The sequence below is a fragment of the Grammomys surdaster genome, unplaced genomic scaffold (assembly GCF_004785775.1).
Source record: "Grammomys surdaster isolate TR1022 unplaced genomic scaffold, NIH_TR_1.0 126118, whole genome shotgun sequence".
Classification (NCBI taxonomy): domain Eukaryota; kingdom Metazoa; phylum Chordata; class Mammalia; order Rodentia; family Muridae; genus Grammomys; species Grammomys surdaster.
In genome coordinates, this window is record NW_021620926.1 from 2,003,430 (window position 1) to 2,015,913 (window position 12,484).

Consider the following 12,484-nt stretch of genomic DNA (forward strand, 5'->3'; position numbering starts at 1 on the left):
CCCTTTCCTCCCCTCCCCTCCTTTTTCTCCCCTCCCCTCCTCCCTCCTCCCCTCCCCTCCTCTCTCCTCCCTTCTTTCTTCCCTCCCTTCCCTTCCCCTACCCTCCCCTCCCCTTCCCTCCCCTCCCCTCCCCTCCCCTGTATTACAGCCTTAGTAAACTGTAATTGGCAGCAGTGTGTGGTCTGCTGTCTGTTTTTAGGTAAGTTCTGTACATCCTGTTTGATTTTACGTTTCTCCTGCCCATTTAATCAAGCATTGTCTACTCCTGCTGGGAAGCTAACACAGTGAAATTGAGAAGTCTTAAAAGGTGCTAAGGGCCTGGGCTTTGTAAATAGATTTGAACACCGTGAGGCCGGCTGTGCTCTCTTGTAATCATGCAAGGTCTATTTTTGCTTTTGACTTATACTGGTGGAGTTAAATAGCCTTGACAGACACCAGATGGCCCTTAAACGTACAATATTTATTATCAGGCTGTCTGCAGAAGCTTGCTGAGCCTCTTTTGATATCATTACTTTGTATATCATCAAGATTTACATCACTTTTGCTCTGTAACCTTAATCCCCGTGTTCACTGTCTCGTTATATTTCAGTGCTGGCTACTAAACCTCTTTCCTATCACTCTTCCAATGACGAGTCCTGTATTTTTTATTCCTTCTTACGTCTTATCAGGTAGTTTCTTCAATAAAGGTTTATAAGGCTGAATTCCCCTTATTCATATTCAAGGGTGAATCTTGAATACAAATTTACTTTGCTGTATCTTGGATGGCTGTTACAGCTTTCCTTAAAGAACAACATAGATCATTGTCTAACTGAAATATGTGAGCTATGTATGCAATCAAAAAATTCAGGTAGTCACATAAAAATAATCTTTGGAAACAGGTGAAATTAATTTATCTGATTTAAATCCATTTAATATTCCAACAGGGAATCAGTGTAAACTTTTATTGAGATTTCTACTTTCGCTTTTACTTTTTGGAATGTGGTGTATATACACACGTGTGTAGGTGCATACATGAAGGTATGTGGGCAAGTTGGTACATGTGTGGGTGTGCTCAGAGACCAGAGCTAGGCAAACACTTGCCTACTGAGCCAGCCCCAATGCCGTACAGTGTTTTTTATGTTAACCGTTTGGTTTATCTTGTCTGACTTATGCAGATGCCATATTGTTCTATTACTCAAAGCTGTTCGAAAAAAATTTCCTCTTTCTTGTTTACCTTCTTCCCCCTCCCTCCCAGCTTGTCTCCTTTAAGATTTATGTAATAGTTGCTTTTCCTATTTTCCACAGTTTCTTTTTACTGTTAAGTCTCTTATTTTTAAGTCTCATGGGCTATCGTTGGTGGCTATGGGTTTTTGATTTTCCAGCCAGCAGCGACTTTCTGTTTGTTTTTATGGGATGTTTTCAAGACAGGGTCTCATATAGCCCACAAGAAACTCAAACCATGTAAGGAGCTGAGGGCGACCTTAAACCCCTCAGCCTCCTGGTCCTACTTTCCAAGTGCTGTAACTGCAGGTGTGAAAAGCCTTCCTGCGTAGTCTCTGCTGTCTTTTTCTTTTCCTTGTGTGTGTGGCGTGTGCGTGTGTGTGCACCTGTATGTGTGGATGCCCATGCCTGTTTGCGTGTGAGCAAGACAAAGACTTTATGTTTTATTTGAGACAGAGTCTCTTCTTGGACATGATGCTCACCGATAGGCAAATCTAGCTGAGTGGCAGATGGTCAGATCATCCAATCGTTCCTCTTCCCCGCCCTGGGCTGGGATCCAGGTGTACGCTGCCATCCCAGACCTTTTACATAATGAGAGTGCTGGAGATCTGAACTCAGAGATAAATGCTTGTTCAGCCAGCACTTTACCTACTGATTCATCTCTCAGGCCTGTGTACCCTTCCTGATCCCATGGGGCTTTAGGAGGTCCTCTATGAGAGAAACAGCAGAGTCCTGGGCTTGATCCCCAGTCTACCTAGAACCTTGGTCATCTGTAAGTTTCCTGACTTGATTACGGAACAGATAAAAGCACTTAAGCAGCATCCAGATAGGACCTCTCATCATCAATCAGAACTGGACCTCACTCAGTGTTTCTCCTCACTGTGGTTTGCTACCTACCCATTCCCACCATGAATTCCTAGTTCTGCACGTTGCTCAGTGTCCTGTAACTCCTGAGGGAGGGAAAGTGTGTGCACCCACAAGCATGGGGTGGGAGTATGGGATGGGGTTCAGCTCTGCTTTCATTTTGGGGTTCTCCTTAGTGGATTCTTCTCCCTAGTTGAGGCATGGTCCATCTCTAGACTTTCATCGCCATTGACACTGGATTCACAAGCATCCTGAGAACTTCCATAGTTGCATCTCCTAGTTTCTTTGTGTGTGTGCGTGTGTGTGTGTGTATAAGGAGCAAGGACTAGTCCTGAAACTTTGCACAGAAGAACGACTAGGTCTCACCCCTAAGCCTACAGAAACTTCACTTTCCATGACCCAAGCAGGCATTATCCACTAACCATCATGCCTGTGGATCTCTTTTTAAACACAATTTATTTTATGTGTTTTATCTGGATGTATATATGTGCACCATATGAGTACAGTGCCTGCTGGAGCCAGAGGAAGGTACTGGATTTCCTGGCACTGGAGGTATGGACAGTTGTGAGCCACCAAGCAGATGGTGGGTACTGAGCTCGCTCTAACCACTGGGCCATCTCTTCATCCCCACTTGTAGCATCGTACCATATGCTTTACAGTGAACTCCTTTCACACTTCCTACAGGATGTCCCCATGCTTCTAGCAGAGGGAGAAGATGTATTTCCTAGAAATATGGGAAATTTCTAGGGCATGAGATTCCTGCATTCTCCCAACTCTCTCGAATATGATTTGGGGATGCAAAAACCACAACCCAAGCCTGTGGCTTCTTCAGTTTCTGTTGTCGCTCTGGCTGGTTCTTCCTTTGCTTTTTTTTTTTTAACAGTGAAATCTCTATGCAGTTCTTCTTTTTCTCCTTTTCATAGATGTGTCTCAACTGTACCAAGGAACTCCTGACAGTCTTTATTATTGTGTTGTCCTAGATGAAGCTTAACATTCTGAAAAAGAGACAGGAGTATGTGATGCTGATGGTACAGATGATGTGTCAGTATCTGGATACACCACGAAGGGTATAAGTCAATTGTTTATTACTCTGGAAGGGAATCTCTCCAGGCAGAGTTCTTTGCTCTTGGACTTAAACAGAAAAATTTAACAAGTGATGTAAACAAAAATGTAAAAGCTACTTTTGATCAGGCTTAAAATCTGAACAATCTAACATACTGGAGGTTAAAGATTAAAACATGAACAATCTAACAAGCTGCAGGTTAAACATTAAAAGGGTCTAAATTAGCATCAACCTGGGGAGTTGAATTATCCTTTTACAGGGGTCACCTAAGATCCCAGAAAACACAGACATTTACCTTCATAACAGTAAAAAAAATATTGTTGCAAGTAGCAATGAGAAGAGTTTTATAAGGTTGGGGCTCACCACAATGTGAGGCACTATATTAAAGGGTTGCAGCATTAGGAAGGCTGGGACCCACTGCTCTAAACCATCTCACCAGGGCAGGCTCCTGGGTATGAAATTCCTTGAAGTACGTTGATTTCCATCACCTTCTAAAGAATAATGCTCAATAGTAAGAGACAATGTCCCTCAGAGCTTCCACTGAAGCTTTTGAGGAAACAGAGATCAACATGATTAGATCAGTTAACTATACATCTGCTGCTCCCCACAAAAAGCCACCACAGTTTTATATAGCAAACATTTGCCAGAAGACTTGAGTTCTGACATCTAGATACCTTGTTATATGACTCTTTGTAGCTATAATTTCTAGCTCAGTGCATTTCATGGGACAGATTCTTCGTTATTGTTGATCAAATAGCGGCTATAATGATCAGAACATAAAAGACGTCGCCACTAAAGGGGAAGTTTCAAATATAGAGCAGTAGGGATAAAGAAGAGTCAATAGGGAGTTAACCATGTTCTGTTGGGTCTGATGGCAGGGGCGGGGGTGGCGAGGCAGAGAAGATGAACAAGATGGAGGATAAATATTTGGGCTCAGACAGTTTCAACCTGTCTCAAAAGATGAATTCTGATAGATGTCAGAAGGAGACAGCTTTGCACTCAACATGAAGGAGAACTTTCTATAATCAACAGAGATGGTGATGTGAATTGCTGAATGGCCATCCACAAGACGCAACGTAGAGGGAATTCCTTGCCCATGTACACGTGGGTGGCAATTTTCACGGACAAGCAGTCTAACTCAAAGACCAAGTTAAAATATTTATTGGAGGGGATGGAGAGATCTCAATGGTTAAGAGCATGTACTCCTGTTGCCAAGGACCTGAGTTCAGTTGTCGGCACCTGTATGTGGAAGTTCTCTTCACCATTGGGTGATCTAACACCTTTTTATGGCCTCCATGGGCACCTACACTCTTGTTCATATACCCTCCAATAAGTATGCAATTAAAAGTAGTTAATACATTTTTGAAGAAAGAGAACTTATGGGATGTGTGTATTTTTCCATCCCTGACAATATTGCCCTAAAAGATCTTCAGTCAACTTGGCTAAGCGACACTTTTAAAAAATAAATTTGTTTTATTGCATTCATCTTGTCACAAGGTAGGGATTACTAGATATTTGCTTCATGAATGCCCAATATTTTGTCGGATTTGGGCATTTCTCTTTCTGTTTATAAGCCCTTCAATATTTTTGTCTGAATCTAAGAAGTAATTCTATAGCATTTTCTCATAATAGGATCGCGATGGTGATTGGCAAAGGCTTTAAGATATGACTATTTCTACGTATTTCACAGGTTCTGTTCCATATTTAGGTGAACACTGAGGATTAAAGTTCTTTAAATGTTAGCTTTTCATTTTATTGTGTCCCAAGTATTTCAGTAATAAAAGGTTTAGTAAGTTCAAGTACAGCCAATGATGTGCTCTCAAATAATTCAATGTAATTCTTCAGTTTGCCAACAGCACAAGTCAGCAGTCTTCTACACTGTGTGCTTTCGAGGAGGTCGCTAACATATTTTTGTCCTTGTTTTTCTGGATCCTGGATTTCCTGCTTATAACCTATGTCTCTGGCTTTGCTATATTGCCTCAATATTATTCTCATCTTAATGTGGCACCACCCAGTAACATCCATCTGTAGGGTTTACTGCCACCATGCTGTGTCTGCCTCTATGCTTGTATTTTCTATAGAAAATTCTACATTTCTCACAGCCATCCCAGCCTACCAGTCCCAGCTCTTGTCATAGCTGTCCACTTGGATGGGTTTGACAAAGCCTTGGGATCTTCTTTGCTGTGGTAGGCAGAATGTGGCGTCTCTCAGCTGCTGGAGTGTCCAGCATGGTTTGTCATCTCTCATCATCCTTAGGAGTCTGACTTCTTAGGCTCCCTAAGTCCCTGGGCTTAGGGTACTGGAGTTTGTTTCCTTGCTATTCTGGGGACCTGAAGAGTCTAAGATAGACATGTCCACAAGCTGATTTCTATCTGGGCTTACTTTCTCTGGCTTATCAATGGCTGCCTGTGTTCTAATCTCTTTATGAGGCTATTGGTGGGATTGGATTGGGGCCCATCTAATAATTTTATTCTAATCTAATTACCTGCTAAAGCTTTGTTTTCAAACACTGTAACATTCTGAGGAGGGCAATCAGTGGAGATTTCTGTGGGGGGAGGTTTGAGACTTAAACATTCACCCTTGAGGAAAGGTGGGAGAATAAAGTTTAGTCTGCCACATGTATGTACGGGAGAGCTTTAGAAGAAAACCCCAAGCCCGAGGAGTTTTACATTTATCTGCTTTCTTATTTTTCCATGAGGCAATCAAGAGGAACCCAGGTGGTTTTAAAGCATCGCTTTTGAGGGGGTTTTATAACTGCTTCTCGAGCAGCAGGGAAATGAAACTGGCCAACATGGTTTTTCTGACTCTTGCTCTTCCCACGTTTCTGAGGGAGGATGATTCATGGACCAGATAGGACTCATGGGTTGTATGTGGGCTATGCTGCCTCTATGTGACCTGTAACACATGTGGGATCCGAAGTTGGCTATCAAGCCACTCTTCCGATAAATACAGCATTTCTAGTCTCAAACCAACCTGAACACCAGTGTTTTCTCAATATGCTATACACTATAGTATGAAGTCACGTAGGAATCCATTTAATTTTGTGTGTGTGCTGGTGTGTATTCATGGGTGGGGGGTACACCTGTGTGCCTGTGAAGGCACTGTTGTTCAGGTGCTACCTTTCTGCTTTCCTTGAGGCAAGATCACACTGGGCTGGGGCTGCCAAGTAGCTCCGGATACCTAGAATACCTGTCTTTACCTCCCTACCACTAGAACTACAAACATGTACCATCAAGGCTAGCCTTCTCTTGGTGGCTTTGGGGGATCCAGCTCAGTACCTCACGCATCAGCATTTACAGACAGAGGCTCTGTCCTGCTTGCTGTTTTCCCTCTTGGATTGTAATTCCTTTAAGAGGCAGGTTTATGGTTTGGAGCGAGAGCTGCAGGTGGGGACTGGGAAGGTGGAGAAAATTACCGTGAATTTGCTTCTAACACAGGTGCAAGCTTGTGGACTCTTGTATCTGCTTTCTTTGCTTTGGGCTTCAAAAAGACAAAAAAACACACCAGTAGGCCCAGGAAGGTGAACAAGAGAAATGTTTCCTAGCAGGTGCTGAAGAACCCACCTCCCTCACCACCGCCATTCCCAACCCCTCTACACTCCTAAGCTTATTTTATGAAATCCAGATGCAACAAGGTTGCTGGAGTAAAGCCCACCTTCCACCAGGAGCTCACAAGACTTACATGGTGAAGCTGAGTTGCCTTCCTGACGGTAAATGTGTTGAGCTTGTGTGTTGGTTGGATTTTGCTGAGCGTGTTTGGGGGAGGAAATGAAAGCAGGGTGAGCAGCCAGCTTGAGAGAGAGAGAGCTCGAGACATTTCCATTTTCTGTGTATTTCTAAGGCATTGTGTCACCCCAGCATTTTAGAACAACTCTCAGCCTCCCTGGCCATGTGTTAAGTGAGGCCTTTATCTCCCCCTTTTCCACAGGAAAACTTAATTTAGCTGCACTCACCACTGCTAAGTTCTCTGTTTTTATTATTTGTCAGTGTTTGTATTAGGCACCTCCCTCTTCTTCCTTCCTCTGGGGCCCCTTCCGCTCCACACCCCTGCTTTCCCTACCCAGCCCCCGTGGGCTGTGATGTATCCTACTTACATTTACAAAACGTTTTTGGGGGAGGACCTCTCTAGGGGTAGTGATGGCTAACCATAGGAACTTGCAATGGCTTGCATATTACAAGGATGAATTTGGAGACAGCACACAGTTTATCACTTGCCTCTCGGACCAACACACACACACACACACACACACACACACACACACACACACGTAGATAGTCTCTATATAATGGTATACCATGCATTCTGGGAACTCTGAGGAGTCAGTGTCTTTGGCTTCTCAGTTGATGATGATGTCACCTGTTTCAGATTCTTGAGTTTTTCCTTTTGGAGTCACAGCTTCTATATCTGCTGACCTGAGCCTGCAAACCATATATATATGGAGAGAGAGAGAAAGAGAGAGAGAGAGAGAGAGAGAGAGAGAGAGAGAGAGAGAGAGAGAGAGAGAGAGAGAGAGAGAGAGGAAAGGCAAGTATAGAAAGAGATTAATAAATCTCTCTCACCACAGTCAGTGATTTAGCCCCAACCCTATGCCCACCATATTCTTGCTGGCTGTGTGGCCTTGGGTCACTTGTTTTGTCTCTTTCTGTTAAAGAAGAGCATTGGCCAGCCAGGAGCACCAGTGTGCTTTCCAGCATGTGGCTGTCCAGTGGTCAGACATTCTTGCTGAGCAATCACCAATGGTCTTGTCCCCGTTGGGCTGTGCTTGCCAGGAAGTTCTTTTGACTCATCCTTTTCTCAGACTGAGATCCAGAGTATGATTTATCCCTGCCAGCTGGTCTAGCCAAGAGTGAATCCTCTTTTTACAAATCTTCTAGAAGAACCATTGCCTCCAGAGATGGGGGACTTTTGTCTGATTTTGCAATGCAGTGCATTTGCTGGCTGTCCAGGAGAGACGGCCACCCCTCAGCTTACTGAGGGATGGGGCTTGAGGTCTGCTTCCCACCACAACTGTCCTTTCTGAATTCATCAGAAGCAATTGAGGAACAAATCTGCACCGGTGCTCAGCCCTGCTCCCACTGCCTGGAGGCCCAGCTTCTCAGACCTCACTCAGCTCTCTGGGAATGTCCAGGTGGATAGGACCTTGGCTGTTCTAGGCTTCTCTACATATTTTTTTTAAGCACTTTTAATTGATTTGAAAAACATGCAAACTTTGAGTTTTTAAAGTTTCTTTAATTACAGCCCAAGGCCATTGGCTCAGAAGTAGAGCTGTCAAAGAACCCGTAAATAAACACACTGAGAGGAAAAGGTGGGGCCGTGAAGGCAGTTACAGAACTCAGAGCCAAAGAACCACTCTGTGTTCGGTGCCTTTCGGGGATGTGTGTGAGTGTGTGAGTGTGTGTGTGTGTGTGTGTATGTGTGTGTGTGTGTGTGTGTGTGTGGTGTGTTCATTCATTGGATTCCTAGAATGGAGGAAAAGCTAATTCACCATAAGAACATTTAGAATAAATCTAAGAAATAGATTGTGGTGGAGGGAATACAACATTATGCTGGTTTCCATTCATTGAAGGAGAATCCTTTTCTAGGTGACTCCTACACACTTGGAGCAGGTAGCCTTTCATATAACTGTAGCTTATCGTATAGAATCTCAGCTTTTCTAGGACAGCAAGATCTTTTTTCCCCCTAATAATTTCTGATCAGAAGGCTAGAGCCTTGAACCATTCTTATCTAAATTTGTTTACCTTTTCTTAAGTCATAAAATCTAAATTTCTTGAAGAACGGATGTCTTTGGTGATGGAATGTATCAGTCAGTCATAGCTGTGGTAACAGTAGCACACAGTCCGCAGAGTCCCAAGACACGTCAACAAATTTTCTATTCCAGTTTGCATGAGATGTGGTGATCACTGGCTATGGTAGTGTTGTTCTGAGTGTCTTCTCCTGCAAGAAACCATCACATTGGTAGCACACATTAGGAAATGCTGTGTGTGTGTGTGTGTGTGTGTGTGTGTGTGTGTGTGTGTGTGGTAGAGAAACAAGAAAACAAAACAAAAGACAAAACAAAGAGTTGGCTGAAAAGTGTGAAACTTCAAAATGTTTGTGTGGAACAGAGTCTCTGTCATCTTGGCTTGACTTTAACTCAGAACTGCCCTATCATCACGTCTGACCATGTGGCAGGCAGAGAAATATAGCCCACCTTTGGAAAGAAACTATGAGTCTCCCAGAAATGGGCTGTGGTGTATACTGGGAAAAAGTCAACATGGAGGAATGATGATACCATCCATCAGTCAGGCTACTGTGTTAGACAAGTACCTTCATGAGGAAGGTGCGGCTCTGGATGGCAGCCTCTGGACCATAAATCTGCCTTTCCTGTCTTTGGGTGCTTGTTATTCAGAGAAGCCAGGGGAGAATAAGTCTTGGGTTTTCATGTTTGGGAAGGGCTGTTGGCAGAGTCTCCTCTAGGAGATAAAGTCTGTCTAGGTACTAATTCCCTGAGATCCCCTTAGGCCTACCTTTCACCAGCTCCCCCTTTCTGTAAGTTCTTCTCAGGTGTCCTCGTCCATCTTGTGATTGCTTTAGGTGGCATTGACATCTAAATGCCTGCATGTTCTTCGAATTGCTTCTGAGGTAGTGATTTGCAGATGCACAATTGCTGTGGTTCGGAGCCTGGCCAGAAGACACAATCATAGGCACAAGCAGAGACCTGGGCTTCTTGGCCCCAACATAGGTGCAGGAAGTAGAAGACAGAAAGCCAGACATAAGAATAAACACACTGATTCAGAGCCTCCTCAGTTAGGATTTGCTACCCATGGATTTTCCTTTAAAGCTATCTTGCTGTTTATCAATGAATCCTTTTAAAAAGATTTATTTTATTACTTTAAATTATGTGTACGCCTGTAGGTGTGTGCATGTGAGTGCAGGTGTTTGCCAAGGCTAGAGATATCAGATTCCCTGGAGCTGGACTTACAGGGAGTCATGAGTTCCCCAGTGGGGATGTCAGTAAACAAACTCAGGTTTCTACAAGAGCAACATGAAGTTTTAACCACTGAGCCATCTTTTCTGCTCTTCAGTGAACCATATATATATGTATACGTATACGTATATGTATAAGTATACGTATATGTATATATGTATGTATGTATATATGTATGTATATATGTATGTATGCATATATATATATATATATATATATATATATATATATATAAATTATGAAGCTTGAGCAATAAAATTATTTCTCTTGACTTCAACATGTTGTGAGGTATAGAGATGGAAGGTTGTTTTCTGCAGTGACAATGAGCTCCCATAACAACCTAAAAATAGAGGGCAAGTCGGATTTGAGTGTTGAGGAATCAGAGAAGATCCTTCTTTTTCCAGAAGTTAAGGCAACTTTAAACACATATTTAAAAAGAAAAAAAAAGTTTCTAATGAAACAAAACCAATCCTCCTATAGTTACTTGGTTTTGTTGGCTCTTTTGTAAGATAATAAACAAGTTTTGTGATGCATATACTATGGGCAATACTTTATCCCCCCCACCACTGTGTTTGCCAGAATTTAAGTCTGTGATTGATTTCTCACTGACAGAGGCTGCATGGAGCATCCCCTTAAGCCCCGCCCTTCCCACATCAGCTCCATATTCACCATTTTTCTTGTCTGAGCCTCTGCTCGATTTCAGATTTGAAAGCCTTTGAGATCCTATCTGCTTTCTGTACCCCCTTTCCACAGTTTGCACAATGCTTTGGGGTGAGTGATCAGATAATGAGTAAAATACCCAGTCTTATTCAGAAACAAATGCAGGGCAGCCGGTGGAGAGGAATGGTCGCACCAAGGGTCTTGTGCTTCTGTCCTGACAGCCCCCAATTCCCTGGGGAGAGTCCTGTAACACCTGTACCTGGACTAGGACTCTGGCTTTTGCTGATCTCTTCATATTCAAGCAGTAACCATGCCATGTTCCCCTACTTGATTCTTGGCGGTAGGAACCTACTGTTTTCAGAAACAACTAAAATACCGAGCAGAATGATGGACAGAAATGAAGATGAGCCTGGAGCTCACACTCACAAAAAACGAAGCGGCAGCTACTGTTGATGACATTATCCCTTGGGCCAGGCTCTGTGCTTGGGTTTCTATAGATGCTGTCCATTGTGAAGTGTGGACACCCGGTCTACAGAGAGCTGTGTAATTCTGCTCATCTGGCCAGCCGGGAAGCTTGGATGACAATGGCTCCTTGATTCCATAGCCGCCCCCACACTTGAGAAGCAGTTATTACTGTGTAAAACGATTCAGTTTCGACAAAGAAAAGATTGATCTGGCTTAAGTTTCTCTTAAGAGATAGTGGACTGCTTTATAGGTGTGGTTAGATTGGCCTTCTTCAGTCAAGCTGATGGACTTTCTGCCCATGCAAGACCTCTTCCACCATCCACACATACCATTATTTTAAAGTGAACTCCTCTTCCCCTTCCTCGTTTGCAGCTTCTGTCCCCTCTCCTCTCTTATCCCGCCTCAACCTGGGCTTTTCCGAAAAGTGTGTCAGGCAAGTGGAGGCACTGCCTGTAATTGCAGAGCAGTTGTTTATTGGTTTCTTAGACTCCTAGGGCTTGGCTGGTCTGTCTCATCTTAATTCTCAGTATTTCTTAGTTTTCCGCTGTCTCTATGAATCACTTGTGCCTCCTAATTCTTCACTTCAACAACAAAAAGAGTCATCTTTTACAACCTAACTGTGCATTGACGATGCTGTGTGTCAGATGAGGATGCTCCTCTGGGAGAGTCTAGCTCACATATGCAATCATGCTCTGCATGTGCTCATTGCTGCTCTCATGCTATTTTCAAAACCGTGGATGCCAAGCTCTATCTAAGGAAGAAAGAAGTTTAAGTGTATTCATCAGTGACATCTGAAATTATGAGTCGTGGCTCTTGGTCAAAATGCACTGTGTTTCCTTAGATGTACAGACAACAGTGGCTTTTTAGGATAATTTTTGAGGTGTTTACAATTTTCTGAGGTGTCTTTGTTAAGCTGACATCTTTGATAGTTCTCAGATAAGTTGCACGGACTGGGAGAGTCTCCTTATGTAACCTATCCTTGAGCAAGAGACCCAGGGAATGTCCTACTCAGATGAATTACCAGATTGTTTGGCTAGCCAGGTCAAGTTAATCCTCTTCTCATGAATGACAGCACTCATATAAAAACATTTATCCAGCTCTTTTTTACATGCCAGACACATTTCTAAGTGCCGGGAGTGCCAAGGAATGAACAATTCTGACGTGTACTTTTGCCCTTGGGGGACTTAACATGCTGACACTAGGTATCAAAACAACCTGCTTGAGAGCTTGGTGATTCCTAAAAGTTAAATAGTTCGGAACTATCA

At 43.2% G+C, this 12,484-nt stretch overlaps 1 long non-coding RNA gene across 1 annotated transcript; it reads right to left on the reverse strand.

Annotated features, from left to right (window-relative positions):
- Nucleotides 1-4,421: 4,421 nt before the first annotated feature.
- On the reverse strand, nucleotides 4,422-10,175 carry LOC114611676. The gene is made up of 5 exons (XR_003709874.1): nucleotides 9,634-10,175; nucleotides 8,866-9,061; nucleotides 7,422-7,545; nucleotides 6,809-6,872; nucleotides 4,422-6,607 (listed from the first exon to the last, which is right to left on the reverse strand). It is a non-coding gene; the product is annotated as an uncharacterized LOC114611676 (long non-coding RNA).
- Between the last annotated feature and the right edge of the window lie 2,309 nt (nucleotides 10,176-12,484).